Consider the following 22543-nt stretch of genomic DNA (forward strand, 5'->3'; position numbering starts at 1 on the left):
GCGGGTACTTGCTTCCATTCAGCCACAAGAGCATTAGTGAGATCGAGCACTGATGTTGGGTGATTAGGCCTGGCTCGCAGTCAGCATTCCAATTCATCCCAAAGGTGTTCAATGGACCTTGATTTATGGACCTTGCTTGTCAACCACAAAGTTGGAAGCACAGAATCATCTAGAATGTCATTGTATGCTGTAGCGTTAAGATTTCCCTTCACTGGAACTAAGGTCTGAACCATGAAAAACAGCCCCAGATCATTATTCCTCTTCCACGAAACTTTGCAGTTGGCACTATGCATACGGCCAGGTAGCGTTCTCCTGGCATCCGCCAAACTTAGATTAGTCTGTCGGACTGCCAGATGGTGAAGCGTGATTCATCACTTCAGAGAACGCATTTCCACTGCTACAGACTCCAATGGTGACAAACTTTACACCAGTCCAACCGAGGTTTGGCATTGCGCATGGTGATCTTACGCCTGTGAGCGCCTGCTCGGCCATGGAAATCCATTTCATGAAGCTCCTGACGAGGCAGTTTGGAATGCGGTGGTGAGTGTTGCAACCAAGCACAGATGATTTATACATGCTACGCGCTTCAGCACTCGGTGGTCCAGTTCTGTGAGCTTGTGTGGCCTACCACTTCGCGGCTGAGTTGTTGTTGCTTCTAGACATTTCCACTTCATAATAACAACAGCACTTACAATTGACTGGGGCAGCTCTAGCAGGACAGAAATTTGACCAACTGACTTGTTGGAAAGGTGGCATCCTATGACGGTGCTCTTCAGTAAGGCCATTCTACTGCCAATGTTTGTCTATGGAGATTGCATGGCTGTATGCTAGATTTGATTCACCTGTCAGCAATGGGTGTGGCTGAAATAGCAGCATCCACTCATTTGAAGGGGTGTCTACATACTTTTGAAGTGTTAGGGCAAAAACCAAAACGTGCACCTTTTGTGTCCAGTTTCTGTTTTAGAAATAATTTTTAAAAGAGTGAAAGTGTCAAATAACACAGCCATTTGCACAAATAATAAAATATAGATTGTATCATCAGAAAACAATATGAATTTAGATCATGATGGGAGAAACCTTACCTTAAATTAAGTGCCTCCATGAGCTGCTGCACCTTCTTCACGATGCTGTCTGTGTGAGTGGACCAATTCAGTTTGTCTGTTGACGTTGAGTGTGAGGTTATTTTCCTGACACCACACTCCGAGGGCCCTCACCTCCTCCCTGTAGGCCGTCTCGTCGTTGTTGGTAATCAAGCCTACCACTGTTGTGTCGTCCGCAAACTTGATGATTGAGTTGGATGCGTGCGTGGCCACGCAGTCTTGGGTGAACAGGGAGTACAGGAGAGGGCTCAGAACGCACCCTTGTGGGGCCCCAGTGTTGAGGATCAGCGGGGTGGAGATGTTGTTGCCTACCCTCACCACCTGGGGGCGGCCCGTCAGGAAGTCCAGTACCCAGTTGCACAGGGCGGGGTCGAGACCCAGGGTCTCGAGCTTGATGACGAGCTTGGAGGGTACTATGGTGTTGAATGCCGAGCTGTAGTCGATGAACAGCATTCTCACATAGGTATTCCTCTTGTCCAGATGGGTTAGGGCAGTGTGCAGTGTGGTTGAGATTGCATCGTCTGTGGACCTATTTGGGCGGTAAGCAAATTGGAGTGGGTCTAGGGTGTCAGGTAGGGTGGAGGTGATATGGTCCTTGACTAGTCTCTCAAAGCACTTCATGATGACGGATGTGAGTGCTACGGGCGGTAGTCGTTTAGCTCAGTTACCTTAGCTTTCTTGGGAACAGGAACAATGGTGGCCCTCTTGAAGCATGTGGGAACAGCAGACTAGTATAGGGATTGATTGAATATGTCCGTAAACACACCGGCCAGCTGGTCTGCGCATGCTCTGAGGGCGCGGCTGGGGATGCCGTCTGGGCCTGCAGCCTTGCGAGGGTTAACACGTTTAAATGTCTTACTCACCTCGGCTGCAGTGAAGGAGAGTCCGCATGTTTTCGTTGCAGGCCGTGTCAGTGGCACTGTATTGTCCTCAAAGCGGGCAAAAAAGTTATTTAGTCTGCCTGGGAGCAAGACATCCTGGTCCGTGACTGGGCTGGATTTCTTCTTGTAGTCCGTGATTGACTGTAGACCCTGCCACATGCCTCTTGTGTCTGAGCCGTTGAATTGAGATTCTACTTTATCTCTGTACTGACGCTTAGCTTGTTTGATAGCCTTGCGGAGGGAATAGCTGCACTGTTTGTATTCGGTCATGTTACCAGTCACCTTGCCCTGGTTAAAAGCAGTGGTTCGCGCTTTCACTTTCACGCGAATGCTGCCATCAATCCACGGTTTCTGGTTAGGGAATGTTTTAATCGTTGCTATGGGAACGACATCTTCAACGCACGTTCTAATGAACTCGCACACCGAATCAGCGTATTCGTCAATATTGTTATCTGACGCAATACGAAACATCTCCCAGTCCACGTGATGGAAGCAGTCTTGGAGTGTGGAGTCAGCTTGGTCGGACCAGCATTGGACAGACCTCAGCGTGGGAGCCTCTTGTTTTAGTTTCTGTCTGTAGGCAGGGATCAACAAAATGGAGTCGTGGTCAGCTTTTCCGAAAGGAGGGCGGGGCAGGGCCTTATATGCGTCGCGGAAGTTAGAGTAACAATGATCCAAGGTTTTTCCACCCCTGGTTGCGCAATCGATATGCTGATAAAATTTAGGGAGTCTTGTTTTCAGATTAGCCTTGTTGAAATCCCCAGCTACAATGAATGCAGCCTCCAGATAAATGGATTCCAGTTTGCAAAGAGTCAAATAAAGTTCGTTCAGAGCCATCGATGTGTCTGCTTGGGGGGGGATATATACGGCTGTGATTCTAATCTAAGAGAATTCTCTTGGTAGATAATGCGGTCTACATTTGATTGTGAGGAATTCTAAATCAGGTGAACAGAAGGATTTGAGTTCCTGTATGTTTCTTTCATCACACCATGTCTCATTAGCCATAAGGCATACGCCCCCGCCCCTCTTCTTACCAGAAAGATGTTTGTTTCTGTCGGCGCAATGCGTGGAGAAACCCGCTGGCTGCACCGCCTCCGATAGCGTCTCTCCAGTGAGCCATGTTTCCGTGAAGCAAAGAACGTTACAGTCTCTGATGTCCCTCTGGAATGCTACCCTTGCTCGGATTTCATCAACCTTGTTGTCAAGAGACTGGACATTGGCGAGAAGAATGCTAGGGAGTGGTGCACGATGTGCCCGTCTCCGGAGTCTGACCAGAAGACCGCCTCGTTTCCCTCTTTTTCGGTGTCGTTTTTTTGGGTCGCTGCATGGGAACCATTCCGTTGTCCTGTTTGAAAGGCAGAACACAGGATCCGCGTCGCGAAAAACATATTCTTGGTCGTACTGATGGTGAGTTGACGCTGATCTTATGTTCAGTAGTTCTTCTCGACTGTATGTAATGAAACCTAAGATGACCTGGGGTACTAATGTAAGAAATAACACGTAAAAAAATAAAACACTGCATAGTTTCCTAGGAACGCGAAGCGAGGCGGCCATCTCTGTCGGCGCCGGAAGTATCCCATACATGGTTTGTTATTCTGATCAGCCATATTATATTGTTAAAATTCCATAGGTGTTGTGTTAATTGTGTTAATATTTTGTAGTCGTTATTGAGCAGACAGATTGGACACCAATTATTGAGGAGAAGCAAGCCTTTATTGGGTTTAGGGATTAATGTAATCAGACCTTGAGTTAAACTGGGAGGGAGAGCATTATTTGTGATGCTTTCAAAAAAGACCTCAGAAAAGGGGCTAACTGTTGAGAAAACGTTTTGTAAAACTCAGCAGATACAGTATACCATCAGTCCCAGGAGACTTATTCTGTTTAAGGTGTTCAATAGAATAAATGATCTCTTCAACTATTATAGGGTCATCATATTATTCCCTCTCAGCCTCCCAAATGTATTGTGTTTTTTTAACCCATATTTCACCAGGTAGTTGACTGAGAACACATTCTCATTTACAGCAACAACCAGGGGAATAGTTACAGGGGAGAGAGGGGGGGGGGTGAATGAAATTATTTCACCCCCCCCCCAGAGAATAATTTTTGTTGTTGTTGAGGACACCTCACAATACTTAGAACGATACAACTTCCTGTAGAAGTTGCAACTAAAGATAGAGATTCATTTGGGATCATCTGTGATGAGACCATTCATATTTAATTGATGAATTTGATTATTTTTAGAGTGTTATTTTTCCAACCTGAAAAAAATAAGATGAATTTTGTTCACCCTCCTCTAGCCATTTCTTCCGAGATTTGACAAAGGCTCCCTCTGCTTTCAGATCATACTTATCATCCAACTTGTGTTGTATATCAAACAGAACAGATTTGTCCTCCTTTGAGAGACTTTCTACAGGCTTTTGAACAAGAGAGGATCTTTGTAGTTACAATTTCTTCTTCAGCTCTCCTTGTCTTGGCAAGAATACTCCCATATTTTCTTAAGTACTTTCCAACCTCATATTTAAAAAGCTCCCAGTTATTGCTGTATGAATTGTCATTCATAGCGTTGTTCCAGAAGTGTGTCATTCAATTGTTTGTCTCCATCTTGACCAACTCATGTTTTAATATAGAGCTATTAAGCTTCCAGTATGATGCTCTGCCAAGGTCATTATCAGAGATAAACCGTTAAATGTCAATATAAATAGCTCTATGATCAGTAAGGGGAGTGGCAAGGATGTTAACAGAAATAACCTGTTTATCAAAACATTTAGACACCAGCCAAAAATCTATGCGTGATTGTCTGGAGCATGCCTTATTACTCCAAGTGAAAGACTTGTCATTAGGAATCTTTGCTCTCCAAATATCTATAATATCAAACCTTTCCATAAACTGCCTCAAACTTGTATTCATAGAAGTGGACTGTCCCTCAGGCCATCTATCAATACAATTATTCAGAGAAGTATTAAAATCCCCACCTACTGTAAGTAAAATATTAAGGAACTTGGTTAGCCAGCGGAGAATACGCTTTTCCAATGATTCAAGTAACTGATCATTTTCAAGTTTGGAATTGTACCCATAAATGTTAGTAATAATAATAATGATGTTGTTACAGTTGATAACAAGACAAAGAAAGTGACCAAAAGAGTCACAGTCGGAGTGCAAAATACTTCCATTTAAATGATTCTTTAGAGTGATTACTCCAGCAGAGCGTTCAGAACCATGAGAGAGCCATACATCATTTCCCCACCGAGATCTCCAGAAGTTGACATCGGATGAAATTGAATGAGACTCCTGTAGAAAAAAACATAAATCTGTTTTGAACTGTTTGGCAAATAAAAATAAGGCTTTGCGCTTACCTTATGCGTTAACCCCCTAGCATTGAGTGAAACTATAGACAACGACAAACTGGAATATAGAACAGAAGTACTACGAGCTAATATAGATTTAAACGATTGAGTGAGAATAGTTTAAGCATAGCAAATATAACTGCCAGACACAACAAAGAGCTTGCTCACTGCATATAATGCAGGTAAAAATAGCAAAAGTGAGAGAAAAAAACAAATTATAAATAGACATTACCCCAGTAGTCCTGTACAGTTAGAACGGAAGTGACATCACCTAACATGCTGACCACACACACATACATGTTATTCAGTCATTATTCAGTCACACATAAAACGGTCAACCGAATCGTTTCTAGTCATTTCTCCTTCTTCCAGGCTTTTTCTTCTTTGGACTTTATAGGGCCATTGGCATTTAACTTTATAATAAGGTGTATTACCACAACTGACCGACTGACCTCAGTTCAACTTTCAATCACCCACATGGGTATAACCAATGAGGAGCTGGCACGTGGGTATCTGCTTCTATAAACCGATGAGGAAATGGGAGAGGCAGGATTTTCACCGCGTTGACTTCTATTTTAGCCCTTGACGCTCTCGCACGCCAACGAGCGTCAAGCGCTAAAATAGAAGTTCTATTTGTGACGCTGAACGTGTGAAAATCCTGCCTCTTTTTATTTTACACCCCATAACGACAAAGTGACAATAGGTTTTTAGAAATTTTTGCAAATGTATATATATATATAAAATACGAGGCTCGAAATTGAGCTCAGGTGCAACCTGTTTCCATTGATCATCCCTGAGATGTTTCTGTGTCTTGATTGGAGTCCACCTGTGGTAAATTCAATTGATTGGACATGATTTGGAAAGGTCCCACAGTTGATTTCAGAGCAAAAACCAAGCCCTGAGTTCGAAGGAATAGTCCTTAGAGCACCAAGACAGGATTGTGTTGAGGCACAGATCTGAGGAATGGTACCAAAACATTTCTGCAGCATTGAAGGTCCCCAAGAACACAGTGGCCTCCAATATTCTTAATTTGAAGAACTTTTCAACAACCAAGACTCTTCCTAGACCTGGCCGCCCGGCCAACCTGAGAAATAGCGGGAGAAGGGCCTTGGTTGAGGAGGTGACCAAAAACCTGATGGTCACTCTGACAGAGCTCTTGAGCTCCTCTGTGGAAATGGGAGAACCTTCCAGAAGGACATCAATCTCTTCAGCACTCCACCAATCAGGCCTTTATGGTAGAGTGGCCAGTCGGAAGCCACTCCTCAGTAAAAGGCACATGACAGCCCGCTTGGAGTTTGCCAAAAGGCACCTATCAGACCATGATCAACAAGATTCTCTGGTCTGATGAAACCAAGATTGAACTCTTTGGCCTGAATGCCAAGTGCCATATCAGGGGGAAATCTGGCACCATTCCTACGGTGAAGCATGGTGGTGGCAGCTTCATGCTGTGGGGATGTTTTTCAGAGGCAGGGATGAGGAGACTAGTCAGGATCGAGTGAAAGATGAATGGAGCAAAGTACAGAGGGATCCTTGATGAAAGCCTGCTCCAGAGCGCTCAGGACCTCAGATTGGGGCGGAGGTTAACCTTCCAACAGGACAACCACCCTAAGCACACAGCTAAGACAAAGCAGGAGTGGCTTCGGGACAAGTTTCTGAATGTCCTTGAGTGGCCCAGCCAGTGCCCAGACTTGAACTGATCGAACATCTCTGGAGAGACCAGAAAATAGCTGTGCAGCGACACTCTCCATCTAACCTGACAGAGCTTGAGAGGATCTGGAGAGAAGAATTGGAGAAAGTCTCTAAATACAGGTGTGCCAAACTTGTAGCATCATACCAAGATGACTCAAGGCTGTAATCACTGCCAAAGGTGCTTCAACAAAATACTGAGTAAAGGGTCTGAATACTTAATACTGAAAAAGGGACTGACAACTTAAGTAAATGTAATATTTCAGTTTACATTTTTTACAATGAGCAACATTATCTAAAACACTGTTATTGCTTTGTCTTCATGGGGTATTGTGTGTAGATATACGAGGGGAAACAATATTTAATCCAGTTTAGAATAAGGCTGTAACGTAACAAAATGTGGAAAAAGTAATTGGGTCTGAATACTTTCTGAATGTACTGTATACAAAAGTATGTGGACAGGCTGTAATCACTGCCAAAGGTGCTTCAACAAAATACTGAGTAAAGGGTCTGAATACTTAATACTTACTTTAAATTTGATAGCTCTTTTTTTTTTTTTTTTTTTTTTTTTTTTGCCCACCAAAAATGTAACGTGTTTTTGCTTTGTCTTTATGCCATATTGTGTGTAGATTGAAGTTTTTTTTAAAGTACATTTTAGAATAAGGCTGTGTGTCACGCCCTGGCCATAGAGAGGCTTTTATTCTCTATTTTGGTTAGGCCAGGGTGTGACTAGGGTGGGCATTCTATGTTCATTTTCTATGTTTTGTATTTCTTTGTTGTGGTTCTCAATCAGAGGCGGCTGTCTATCGTTGTCTCTGATTGAGAACCATACTTAGGTAGCTTTTTCCCACTGGGTTTTTGTCGTTAGTTGTTTTCTGTTTTTGTGTCTACACCAGACAGAACTGTTTTGGTTATTCCCTTTGTTATTTTTGTATTTAGTGTTCAGTGTCAATAAAATAACATGAACCACGCTGTGCTTTGGTCCTCACCTTCTTCCACCAATGGCCGTTACACTGTGATATAACAAAATGTGGAAAAAGTCAAGAGGTCTGAATACTTTCTGAATGCACTGCAGCAGAATGATTGAATTAGCATTATTTAGGAACCCCCCATCCATTTGAGGGGACTCATGTCCAGTGGCGACCTGTCTTTCAGGGCCACACCTGTTTAGCTGTTTTGCATGTAATTTCGGCATTCATTTGTGTTCCATATCAGTTTGCAAACGATGTACAAACAAAATTATCCCTGACTTAATAAAGCCCCATACAAATATGGTATTTTTCTTGAGTCAGACAGCTCCAAATTGCATGTGTTTTAGCCTAGCTCCGTGCTTTCTGTGGTGGAGGGGCAGCCAGCGAAAATACAGAGCCGTAGGCATTGGTAATCTTCTCGTAAAGTGCCATGATAGGCTCAGTGTTCTATTACTCACGGGGACACTATGTCACCGCAGATTCTATAGGGCGAGCTGGGCAGTTCAACCCCCCATTGGGTGCTGCCATGGATTTACTTTAGAAGTGTCCATCCAAGAAGGCTCAAGGCCATTGGCCACAGATAAAATGATGTCCAATCACGGGATATCTACCGTAGCTTTGATTGGACTGATCATGTCAACATCACACTTTCAAAACATTAGCTAGCATACTATACATGCTTATACTTAGAGCTAAGTGTTACTGATTTAAGAATAAACATGATGAATTTACTGAACATAAATGTGATAATGTTTGCGTGTGGTTCAAAAGTCAAAACTCACAGTGACGTTTGTTATTATTGAAGGAGAATGCAGTTCTTTTCGACTTGCAGAAATCCACAAGGAGTCAGTAGAAACCATATTGATTTAAGCAAGTCAGCCATATCAGCTATGGTTTTTAAAAAGGCAGTAAATGAGGCTGAATGAACTGTTTTGCTGCCAGACGAGGCTCCGCTGATAACCAGGTGTAGCGGTGGTAAGAATTAACTTCATGGTGCTGGAAGGAAAGCTCTGCTCTTGGGTCAGCTTTATGTAGGCCTGACTGCGGGCAATGTTTGTCACTGTTAAAGGGCAATTCATATATTGTTTAGCATTGTGTAGCAGCTTTGCAGGTATACATCTAAAAAAAATTGCCCGAGTTTGCCCCACCAAGATTTCCGTGCTAAAATTCCCACTGCTCATGTCTCATTCAGCAGGTCTGAGACCCCCTGGGCCTCCGCAATTTGCACTCTGAGCTATGTGTTTGTTGTGTAAAAATGGGCTGTATTTATGGTGCAAAAATAAATGGAACCGTATTACCACTAGAGGATGCTATCACTCAGTTTGATGCAAAGCTCCCTGGTCCTCAACCAGACCGCTCTCTGTGTAAACACCCATTCTCTTACTTAGCTTATTAGAAGAGTTCTGGCATTTTCTATTTATCTCAGTGATCGTAATTTGAGTAATTCAGCAGATACTCTTATCCAGAGCGACTTACAGTAGTGAGTAAATACCCTTACACACACACAAACACATCTCTGTCACTCACTCACTCACTCACTCACTCACTCACTCACTCACTCACTCACTCACTCACTCACTCACTCACTCACTGCTGGATATCACTTAAGCAGAGTAAGATCTCCAGTGCTGTGTCTAAAGATGCTATTGACTTTGCAGTGAAGAAAGAGAGACTGCCATGCTGCCCCTGCCAAGTTTCCCCTCCTCAACATCACTGGCCTGTCCTATGTACTAATAACGAATGACCGCTCAATCCTGGTCTGACATGGACAGACAGGGAATATTTTATGGATCCTTAAGTAGTTTTTGCGGGTATCTGAACTTTACTTTACTATTTATATTTTTGACAACTTTTTACTTTTACCTCACTACATTCCAAAAGAAAATAATGTATTTTTTTACTCCATTTTTTACTCCATACATTTTCCCTGACACCCAAAAGTACCAAAAGTTACATTTTGACAGGAAAATGGTCAGTTTCACACACTTATCAAAAGAACATCCCTGGTCATCCCTACTGCCTCTGATCTGGCGGACACACTAAACACAAATGCTTCATTTGTAAATTAATGTCTGAGTGTTGAAGTGTGCCCCTGGATATCCGTAAATAAAAAATAAAAATTGTGCTGTCTGGTTTGCATAATATAAGCCATTTGAAATTATTAATACTTTTACTTTTACTTTTGATACTTAAGTATATTTGAGCAATTCCATTTACTTTTAGTATATTTAAAACAAAATACTTTCAGACTTTTACTCAAGTAGTATGACATTTGAGTACTTTTTCCACCACTGGTTGAAGCATCCATCATCAATAGGAATGACAACCTTTGTGTTCTCGGATATTCAAAAACGTGTCTTATAAGAGTAAGAGAACAAGAAAAAAGCCATAGATGTTGTAGTTCGGAGGAAGGGAAGGGAAAGAGGATACCTAGTCAGTTGCACAACAGAATGCATTCAACCGAAATGTGTCTTCTGCATTTAACCCACTCCCTCTGAATCAGATGTATAGTAGCTGTGCTCAATTTTTTTCCACAGTCAGTGTCAGCTGAGGTAAAATAACTAGAGCAGCTCATTAGCCCAGCCTTCTAACCAGTCAGTCAGTCAGACGAGGACAGTCTCTGCCCAGAGCACAGTCAGCAGTGGTGGAAAATATATACTTAAAATATACTTAAGTATCAAAAGTAAAAGTATGAATAATTTCTAAATGCTTATTATAAAGCAAAGCAGGTGGTACTATTTTCTTGTTTTTAAAATGTACAGATAGTGGCACACTTCAACATAATTTACAAAAGATGCAATTGTGTTTAATGGGTCCACCAGATCAGAGGCAGTAGGGATGAACACGTTATTTTGTGTGTGAATTGGACCATTTTCCTGTCATGCTTAGCATTCAAAAGTACAAGTATTTTTGGGTGTCAGGGAAAATGTATGGAGTAAAACATACAATATTTTCTTTAGGAATATAGCGAAGTAAAAGACGTGTAAAAGACATGTTCCCAGCACAGGAAGATGTGCAGACACAACACTGAGTTCAGCAGGAGGGTGGACTAACACTGAGGGGTTGCCTTCAGCACACACACACACACACATATTAAAGGGCAGGCATAGCGGGGTGCCTGTGACACATGCCTTGATAAAACAGGTCTGACAATGTAATGGGAAATTATTTGATTTGGATTGTATTTACTGTTGATATGGATTGATATGGAACGTCTTGGAGCAACAACGGCTCAGCTGCGAAGTGGTAGGCCACACAAGCTCACAGAATGGTACCGCCGAGTGCTGAAGCATGTAGCGTGTGTAAATCGTCTGTTGCATCACTCCAAACTGCCTCTGGAAGCAACGTCAGCACAATGTTCGTCGGAAGCTTCAGAATTTTTATTTTATTTTTTATGGCAGAGCAGCCACACACAAGCCTACATTTGGTGGAGGAGGAATAATGGTCTGGGGCCGTTTTTCATGGTTCGGATTAGGCCCCTTAGTTCCAGTGAAGCGGAATCTTAACGCTAAAGCGTACAATAACATTCTAGACGATTCTGCTTCCAACTTTGATGCAACAGTTTGGGGAAGGCCCTTTCCTGTTTCAGCATGACAATACCCCTGTGCACAAAGTGAGGTTCATACAGAAATGGTTTGTCGAAATCGGTGTGGAAGAACTTGACTGGCCTAACCTCAACCCCATCAAACACCTTTGGGATGAATTGGAAAGCCTGCTGCGAGCCAGGCCTAACCGCCCAACATCAGTGCCTGACCTCACTAATGCTCTTGTGGCTGAATGGAAGCAAGTCCCCGCAGCAATGTTCCAACTTCCAGTTGAAGGCCTTCCCATTAGAGTGGAGGCTGTTATAGCAGCAAAAGGGGGACCAAATCCATATTAATGGCCATGATTTTGGAATGAGATGTTCGACGAGCAGCTGTCCTCATACTTTTGATCATGTAGTGTATGTAATAAACATAATTGTATGTGGGGGAAGACGCAGAAAAGACGCAGACAGACACATTCCCTTGGGCCAAGGGAAACAGGAGTTACTTACCATGTAAGTAAAATATTTTATTATGTCGTTTTCACTTTACAGTTACATTTTAGTAATTTAGCAGTTGCTCTTATTCAGAGAGACTTACAGTTAGTGCATTCATCTTCATTACTTGTTAGTCTATAAGTACTGATGTTCCTACCTTTGACCTGTTTAACTGTCAGTATCAAATGCCAGTATCAAATGCCTGCCATTGTTGAAGACTGAGCCGTGGACTCATTGATAATGAATCGAAATCTGGAAAAATGTGGAAAAAGTGAATGGGTCTGACTACATTTCCCGAATGCACTGTACTTAATGAAACCACAGTAGAAGGGCAGGAGCTCAGCAACCAACGTGAAATATGCTACAGATCTGAGAGGTCCTTACTGTACAAGCATTAGACAGCCTTACATTGTGTTTTAATATCTCGACATCATAATAACTGAAAGTAGAATAACATATATAAGTCTACTTACTGTTGGCCTACTGTTTCTGCCTGAACTCTTGACCTGTAACAGACCCATATCCTCATCAACATTAATCACAGCAGGATACTGTCGAGACCTCCTCTCTATCACCGGCACTTAGAGATAACTACTACCCACAAACCCCTTCTCTCTCTCTAATCGTCCTGTTGTGTGTGGCGCCATGGTGATGAGGTCTTAATCTCTTACACACCGCTAAGGCAGGACAGATGGCCACCACCTGACCAAGGAACCATAGAAACAGCACCCTGCCTCTGAGGTCAGATATGTCATTCATCATGGACACTGGAGAAATCTACCGCAATCCACCTGATAAGGAAGCTAAGGTGCAGGAAGATCAGAGAGTAAATGACATCATTTAACTTTTCATGTGTATAACTTCTCTAAATGTATGATCCCATTTGCCCATTTTTTTAAATAATCCTTCAAAAATTTATAAAGACCAAAGACCAAAACATTCAGTCCAGGTGTACCTTAATTGTATTTTTTATTGTTTTTAGCAATAAGGGGCTCTTTTAGGGGCTCTGACAGTCCTTTTTGGTCGTTCTGCTGAAGTGCTTCCTGAAACAGTTGGACAGCGTCCGTTGTCAGTCAGGGTGTTCTGACTGAATTGTCCATTTCTAAAGGCATTTTACACTTCAGCAGTATCCTCCTGATGATCCTCAGTCCCTTGAGTGAATGGCTGAAGCCTTAGATCCACTGTTTCGTCTCAGTTGTGATCCATGCTCTGTTTGGTACTCATAGGATCGCGATGCAACTTCTCTCTGCACACACCCTTGCTGCTTCCAGGTTCCTATAGTGATGTCTCTGAGTCGTACATGATCTCCAGGTTTCAGTTCAGGCAAGTGTCTTGCGCTTTTGTCGTGTCGCTGTTTTTGTTTGTCTTTCTGGTCTTCCTTCGCGAGGTTGACTTTGTGAGCACCTCTGGGTGTTAGCCAGTCCTCATGGACGGGTAGGTTGGTTCTAATGCGACGTCCCATCAATTTTGTGCAGGTGAAAGTCCGTTCTGCAGCGGTGCGCTGCTGTAGATCATCAGATTTTTTTAGGAAATCCTCATTTCCATCGTGTGCCTTTTTCATCAGACCTTTGACAATTTTGACTGAACTCTCTGCTAAGCCGTTGGACCTTGGGTAGTTGGGGCTGGAGGTGTTGTGTCGGAATCCCCAGTCATTAGCGAACTATCGGAATTCGGAACTTGAAAACTGCGGGCCATTGTCCGAGTACAGTTCAGACGCAGCCCCATGTCTTGCGAAGACTGATTTCAGGTAGGTGATTACAGCTTTGCTGGAGGTCGTTGGCAGTGTTGCTACTTCAAGGTAGTTTGAGTAGTAGTTGGTAACAACAATGTGACTTTTGCCATTGCTGTCAAAAAAGTCAAGTCCAACTTTGTAGTTGGGTACTGAATGAAGCATTAGCGGCTGTGCTTGCTGCTTTGGCCTGTAGGTCAAACACAGTTCACATGAAGCAGTGGTCTGGCTGATTTCCTGGTTCATTCTTGGCCAGTACAATACTTCTTGTGCTCATCATTTGCATTTTTCCTCACCCAAGTGGCCCTTGTGTATTTTCTGTAGCATTTCTTTGCGTAGTGTCATGGGAATGACAATCTTGTTGCCTTTGAACACTATGTCATCCACAACGGTGAGCTCTGCTCTGCACATCCAGTAATCCTGTATTCTCCTCGTTGTTTTTCTGTGCAGGCCATCCTATCAGTGTTGTTTCTTTCAACTCTGTTATTGTTTGGTCAGCTGCGGTCTCTCTTTTGATCTGATCCATTCTCTCAGAAGACACAGGAAGTGATGCTATGATCATGTCGACGTAGGCCTGAATCTCAGTGTTTTTCTGTGTGTCGAAGCTCTCTTTCTTTTCGACTGCTCGAGAAAGAGTGTCGGCGGCGAACATGAACTTTTCCGGAGTAAAGATCATCTTCACATCATACTTTTGCAGTCTGAGAAGAAGAAGTTACAGGTCTGTGAGAGCCAGAAATCTTGCTTGTTTGTAGGTGACCAAATACTTATTTTCCACCATAATTTGCAAATAAATTCATTAAAAATCCTACAATGTGATTTTCTGGATTTTTTTTTCTCATTTTGTCTGTCATAGTTGAAGTGTACCTATGATGAACGTTACAGGCCTCTCTCATCTTTTTAAGTGGGAGAACTTGCACAATTGGTGGCTGACTAAATACTTTTTTGCCCCACTGTATATCTTGACCAAAAATACAGATGCCTTTTAAATTCTCATATGTGTTAACAAATACGACTAATAAATCTGTGGCTAAAATAAATCAAATATGGGTGGGAGATTGGACAACCATGTCTAATTCCTCTAGTAATAGAGAAACGAGGGTATGTTCTATTACTCGTAGCCACCAAACTGCTAGCATCACAATACATCATCCTTATCACTTTACAGAAATTCTCCCCACACCCAAAAGTAGAGAGTTCTAAATAAAAGGTTGTGCTCTAAAGTGTCAAAATCATTTTTACAAAATCTAAAAACAATATAAACCCATCTTCTTCTATGAACTCACAGGAACCTTTTTTTAGCCTATTAGCATAGACATTGGCTTGTGACTTATAGTTGCCAACAACGTGATTGGTCTCCAATTGTCCGAGTAAAGAGAGTCCTTCTTTGGTTTTGGGTATAAGAACTGTCATGTAGTAACTATCATTAATGTGTTTGACTGTTATTTTATAAAATAATGACATACCTCGTTCAATTATTATACAAATAAATTAATCATATAACAATTAATTAAGTAGTAATCTGGGAATCTGTCACCAAGGAAAAAGTTATTTAACGAGTTACTATCTCCTGACTAAATATCTCTTACATCAGTCAGTCAATTAATTAATTATTATTTACCTTATCAGTTTCATTCTAAATGTCGCAAAATTCCCTAGCATAAATGATGAATCAACGATATACAAATTGGCCTAATTATTTATTTACTAACTAACTAAATCATCATACAGAAATACATAAACACACACACACACACGGTATAGTTATTGGTTACAATCACAATGCAATGAAAGGTCTCTGGTGGACTAAACCGATATGACGGCTTGTTACACAAAATGGCGGATTCAAAAGAAAGGGAAAGGGAGAGACAAAGGAATTCCACGATTGTACATACAGCTGATAACTATGCTCATGGAAATGTGAATACTTTGCTCATGAACAGGCGCTCATTTGAAAGAATTGCAATGTACATATTTACGTGTGGATGTCTTTGCTGTCTCTCTGTTGAAAACACTCAATCCATCTACGGGAAGTAATTCGACAGAAAGTCTCTGGTTGTCCGCCAGAGGTCAGCATGTCCTTTGTAGCTGTAGCGTCTCTGTCTCGGGGTGTCTATTAGACCGGATCTTCCAGAGGAAGTGTTCATTCGAATGGATCTTTCAAAGTACCACCCGGTGGTTCTTGTCAAGTTTACTAGACTAAACAGCTCCAGTCTTCTTCTTCTTCTTCTTCTTCTTCTTCTTCTTCTTTTCAGAGTTTCTAACCATTTCGTACTTTTCAGCTCACGCTGTCGGTCACGCTGGTCTAATGTAGAGCTAGAACCTTTTTACACGCCTGTAGCAATCCGGCAATGGTCTCTAGAAATTTAAATTCCTACCATTTCAACGTGCAGCCACGCTCCACGTTTTTCTCATCTCATAGAATCTAACCATTCGTGACGTCCAGTTCAACCCCATCCGCCTGCTTGGTCTGGTATGTTAATTCTTCACGAGGGGTTTTATGCACTCTAGCAAATGGGTCGTTCCATGACGTCGACATAATGTCTGTGCTCACGTGGGTGTGGTCACTGACTGGTATGTTAATTCTTCACGAGGGGTTTTATGCACTCTGGCAAAAGGGGCGTTCCATGACGCCGACATAATGTCTGTGCTCACGTGGGTGTGGTCACTGACTGGTATGTTAATTCTTCACGAGGGGTTTTATGCACTCTGACAAAAGGGGCGTTCCATGATGCTGACATAATGTCTGTACTCACGTGGGTGTGGTCACTGACTGGTTAAGACTTTATATGAAAAACTATTCTCTCATTTAAAAGGCTAACATCACATTACATCTTCTCACAAATAGTTTCATATTTAATCATATAAGTTCCTCAACATTTAGATGTGAATCTGATATATTTGTAGAGGTACAGTTATTTAGTTATACTGTCCTTCATGATATCACAAAACAACAACTGTTGGACTTGTCTATTCTTTAAATACCCACGGATCATTCCCAATGTTTGGATAACAGAAATGTTGTTTCATTATCCAGCCTTTTGATGTTGTAGTTTTGGCTGTAGAAAGAGTGATTTACTTATTAATAATCACTTCAAGCTCATCAGATATAATACATTAACATACATGGATGAAATGCTTTACCTAGTCTGCCTACTTTTCTCCAAATTAAATAAATAATATGTCATTTCTCACCTTTCTCAATCCATTTGGCCTTTGAGAGGATGAAGGCACCCTGTACCTTATCGTTGCATATGTCATCCATTTCATATTGCCATTTAGCAAGCTCAGCTTTTTCATCGTCATTTAAATCAAGTTTACTGCTCAGCCTGTTAACATCAACAATAATATATTTATTTTTTGAGCATTTTTTTGTTGTTGCATTTCATCAGTAGTGATGGCAAGACATCGAATTCTGAATTTAATAATTTCCCATTTGTTAGTAGCAGAAAGAGCAGAATCGAGACAGGTCTCCCTGATAAGATCTTTAGACTGTAAACAAAAATGCTAATTCTTTAAAAAGAAAATAGTTACATTTCCAGTATCCTTTAGAAAAACTATTGTCATCATCAAAACAAAAAGAAAGAACAATGGTCTGTCAGAGGAGCTGAGGAAATACTACATTCACTGACAAGATTCAGAAGATTGGACAATAATCAATTCTAGAGTTGAATCTTTTGTCGCTAGTTGTAGAGTTCAACCAATAAAATAGTTTTAAAGTTGGATTCTGAGAACGCCAAATATCGGAAAGTTGAAAATTGGAGCAGAAATGAAGAATTGAGTTATTAAAACAATGGGCTGAATGCCTGGTGGGATACCTATCCATCAGGTCATCAGGGGCAACCATTATAATCACCTCCAACAATAATGTTATCTGTTGAGTAGTCGTTTTTTTCAACTCAGTTAAGAGTTTGCTAGATGAGCCATGATCTTATCACCCTATTGTGAAGTCCAACATTTTATGTCAACATCTGAGGAATATGTCTCTTGTTCAAGGATAAAAAGGAAAGAGAAATGTTGAAGGAGAAGAGTATCCGAGAAAAAGAGTTGTCTGGAATAAACAGGGACCCTGAATAATATGAAAGTAACATAAGCGCTTCAGAATTATCTTGATGAACAGCAACGACCATATATGAAGAAAATAAATTGAGATTTACTTACATGATATCGATCTTGAAACAAAGTGAAATAACTAAAAACTGACTGATATTTTAGCAAGCCATCAAATGACAGCAAACAACAAACACACTTAGTGTGCTTACCTTGGTTAATGTTTACATACAAAACGTGCCACTACAAAACAATATGGCCCTATGCAATATCACCTACAGTGCCCTCGGAAAGTATTCAGACCCCTTGACTTTTTCCACATTTTGTTACGTTACAGCCTTATTCTAAAATGGATCAAATTAAAATAATTCCTCAGCAATCTACACGAAATACCCCATAACGACAAAGCAAAAACAGTTTCTAGAAATGTTTTCAAATTTAAATACCTTATTTACATAAGTATACAGACCCTTTGCTATGAGACTCTAAATTGAGCTTAGGTGCATCCTGTTTCCATTGATCATCCTTGAGATGTTTCTACAACTTGATTGGAGTCCACCTGTGGTAAAATAAATTGATTGGACAAGATTTGGAAAGGTACACAGTTGACAGGTAAAAACCAAGCAACGAGGTCGAAGGAATTGTCCATAGAGCGCTGAGACAGGATTGTGTCGGGGCACAGATCCGGGGAAGGGTAACAAAAAATGTCTGCAGCACTGAAGGTCCCCAAGAACACAGTGGCCTCCATCATTTTTAAATGTAAGAAGTTTGGAACCACCAAGACTCTTCCTAGAGCTGGCCGCCTGGCCAAACTGAGCAATCGGGGGAGAAGGGTCTTCGTCAGGAAAGTGACCCAAAACCTGACGGTCACTCTGGCAGAGCGCTACAGTTCCTCTGTGGAGATGGGAGAACCTTCCAGAAGGACAACCATCTCTGCAGCACCACCAATCAGGCCTTTGTTGTAGAGGGGCCCAACGGAAGCCACTCCTCAGTAAAAGGCACACGACAGCCAGTTTGCCATTAGGCACCTAAAGGACTCTCAGACCATGAGAAACAAGATTCTCTGGTCTGATGAAACCAAGATTGAACTCTTTGGCCTGAGTGCCAAGCATCCTGTCTGGAGGAAACCTTGAACCATCCCTACAGTGAAGCATGGAGGTGGCAGCATCATTCTGTGGGAATGTTTTTCAGCGGCAGGTACTGGGAGACTAGTCAAGATTGAGGCAAAGATGAATGGAGCAAAGTACAGAGAGATCATTGATGAAAACCTGCTCCAGAGCTCTCAGGCCCTCTGACTGTGGCGAAGGTTTACCTTCCAACAGGACATCGTCCCTAAGCATACAGCCAAGACAACACAGGACTGGCTTCAGGACAAGTCTCAGAATGTCCTTGTGTGGCCCAGCCAGAGCCCGGACTTGAACCTGATCGAACATCTCTGGAGAGACATGAAAATTGCTGTGTTAAGCAATGCTCCCCATCCAACCTGACAGATCATGCGAGGATCTGCAGAGAAGAATGGGAGCAACTCGCAAAACACTGGTGTGCCAGGCCTTTAGCGTCATGCCCAAGAAGACGCGAGGCTGTAATCGCTGCCAAAGGTGCTTGAACAAAGTACTGAGTAAAGGGTCTGAATACTTGTGTAAATGTGATGTTTCAGTTTTACATTTTTATGAATGAGCAAAAATGTCTAAAAACTGTTTTTGCTTTGTCATTATGGGGTATTGTGTAGGTTGATGAAGGGGGGAAAACTATTTAATACATTTTAGAATAAGGCTGAACCTAACAAAATGTGGAAGAATTCAAGGGTTCTGAATACTTCCGAAGGCACAGTATATGCTGTGTTCAGATAAACGGTTGCATGAATAAATGAAGTGTGATCATAATCATTAGGATAAGATATCCTAAATTCCCCCTTGCCTTCAGATGTGAGCCAAATGGCACACTTGCACTTGATGCTGTATGTGTTTTTAGGCTATGGATGAGAACGTGAACTTGACATTTCCAAACGTTTATGCGGCTTCGCGATCTATTGACAGCAAGGGTTGCATTAAAATAGGCACAGTATTTTTTTAATGATGCATTTGAAGTGAATTATTTCGCAAAAAACATACAGACAAAGCATTCACTGTGAAAGTTGATACAAGTAGGCCCTTCATACTGTATATAGGCTACGTGCAACACTTTGTTCAATTCATCTGAATCAGTTATTCGCTTTCTTGCTCAAATCGCGAGCAACACCTGCCAAACTCAGACATTTCTCTCAAAACACAGGAATGTCAATTCGCATGGGACTACTTTTCCCTAAAAAACAGTAGGTCACTCTGGCTGGAATTGTTACTCTCCTGCCATGTAGAAATTACTGACATGGCGGATTCGGACAGGACGAAAATGACAGATGTGGTGTTTTGTGCTTCTGTGCCTTAAATACATTACCCCACCTCCCCCAGTAAAACTAATCTTGTCCGAATAGGGTTTATGTCATGGATAGAGTATGTGTTCTTAATGTTTGGTTTGGACACTTCGTGTGTGTGTGTGTGTGTGTGTGTGTACATTGTTCAATCAATTGGTGAAAAAGAGCCTCAAATACCACATTCATTTGTACATATCCACTGTATACATGAATTGCGGCAGAGTTGGTTCCTGTTTCAAACACGTCTTCGGTCACCTTTATGTGGGTCAATCAAAAATACCCTAATGATTGGATGACAATAGAGCCTCCCACAATGCAGGTGATGGAGAAGAGCAACTGCAGGAACATGCAGTTGACTGCAGCCAAAACTTCAATAACTTTGAACACATGATTTTTTGATAAACTTCATGCACTCGACATGTAGGCGCAAGTTGGACCATTTTTATCCCCATAATGCAACAAACTTTGAAGGGCGGTGACCAACCTGACAGATCTCATCTCGTTAACATCTCCTTAATTCACTGTAAAACCAAATAAGTTCTGGCTACTCAAACAATTTGATGAAAGTGATTCCCCAAAGAATATCTGTTAAGAAACGTATAAAGCGGAAGTGAGTAGTACTACCTTAATATGAGTAATACAAATGTTTTTTTAGAGTAAGGTATATGTAAGTTTAATGACCCCACTAAGCCTCGCATGCAATAATTTCCCAATGTGCCTTGCCTTTTCGATTGAATTGTAGAGTTACCACCCATGACTGTATTTGTTAGTGACAGAGACATGATTGTTGAATTCATACTTTGTCAGTTCTGTGACCTTCACCAAGTGAGACCTGTCTAATCGCACTTAATATATCTGGGTACATTTATTTTAAATGATTTTGTAGTCATTACTCAAACTGATAGTGTCACAGTGGGTTCAAATTTGAGATGTATCAGCTGTAAAAAAAAAAAAAAAATTATGCCCCCACTAAGCCACGCTTCCAATATATACTGTGTGCCTTGGCTTCCAATATATACTGTGTGCCTTGGCTTCCAATATATACTGTGTGCCTTGTCTTTTTCGAGTGAATTGTAGTTACCACCAGGAGCACAACTTTCACTGAAATTGCATTTTTTGTCCCCCCCAGTTTTATTATTGGAAAGTGATAGGAAACGAGGCAACGGTGTGCTTTTGTCACGTCCTGACCATAGAAAGCCTGTATTTTCTGTGGTAGAGTAGGTCAGGGCGTGACTAGGGGTGTTTAGTCTAGTTTATTATTTCTATGTGAGGTTCTAGGTTTATTTTTCTATGTTGGTGTTTGTGTATGATTCCCAATTAGAGGCAGCTGGTAATCGTTGTCTCTAATTGGGGATCATACTTAAGTTGCATTTTTTCCACCTGTGGGTTATAGGATATTGTTTATGTTTAGTTGCTGGTTAGCACTGCATTGTCATCACGGTTTTTTTATTCTTTATTTTGTTTTGTATTTGCTTAAAGTTTCACTTTCATTAAAATATGTGAAACTCAACATACGCTGCGCCTTGGTCCGATCATTATTATTACGAACAACATGATAGCTTTAGGACCATGCGGACGCCTCCGAGCGGTCGGGTAGGCTGTTTGGAGTGTTTATCTGACTGGATAAAAGGAATATATATTTATATGTCCCCCCACTTCTAAAAACAACAGTTGCGCCCCTGGTTACCACCCATGACTGTATTTGTTAGTGACAGAGACATGGTTGTCAAATTTGTTTAGTTTCAGCCATGTGGCCTTCACGGAGTGAGTTCCTAGATGGATTTTATCATTATAATTAAATTCTTTATGACAATACATTACATATCTCATAAGGCCTTATTTTGATGCCTAGCTTTACCCCAATAGAGTGGCCTGAAACTCATGGTTTACATGCGACATCAGGACTACGAGTTGGGTTGCAGAATTCTGTTCATTTTCCCCAAATTCCCAGATTTTCAAAACATCCTGGTTGAAGGATACGGGAACCTTCCAACTGGGATTTCTGGGACGCTTGGGCAATTTATTAGAATTTTGCAACCCTACCTGCAAGTCACGTTATGCTGATTTGCAAAGTGAAGTGTATTTCCTATTGGAATTAGTGACGTTACATTTGATACTGGAGCTCCGAGGCATGATTCGAAATCGCTAAGCATTTTACTTTGAAGCAGTGTGCCGATGCTTGTATCACTTTATCAGAAGAGTGTGATCAATGGTGTCCAAATCTTAATTTTGTCAAACAACCACCTAATTGGTTTTGTATTGGTTTTTAGTAAAAGACAAAAAGGCTACCCTGCGCATGTGCTGCGGCATGTGCGATGTCAGCTATAATAATTTTGACCAGTAAGTGCTGCAAA

Source organism: Oncorhynchus tshawytscha, linkage group LG33 (assembly GCF_018296145.1).
Source record: "Oncorhynchus tshawytscha isolate Ot180627B linkage group LG33, Otsh_v2.0, whole genome shotgun sequence".
NCBI classification, from domain to species: Eukaryota; Metazoa; Chordata; class Actinopteri; order Salmoniformes; family Salmonidae; genus Oncorhynchus; species Oncorhynchus tshawytscha.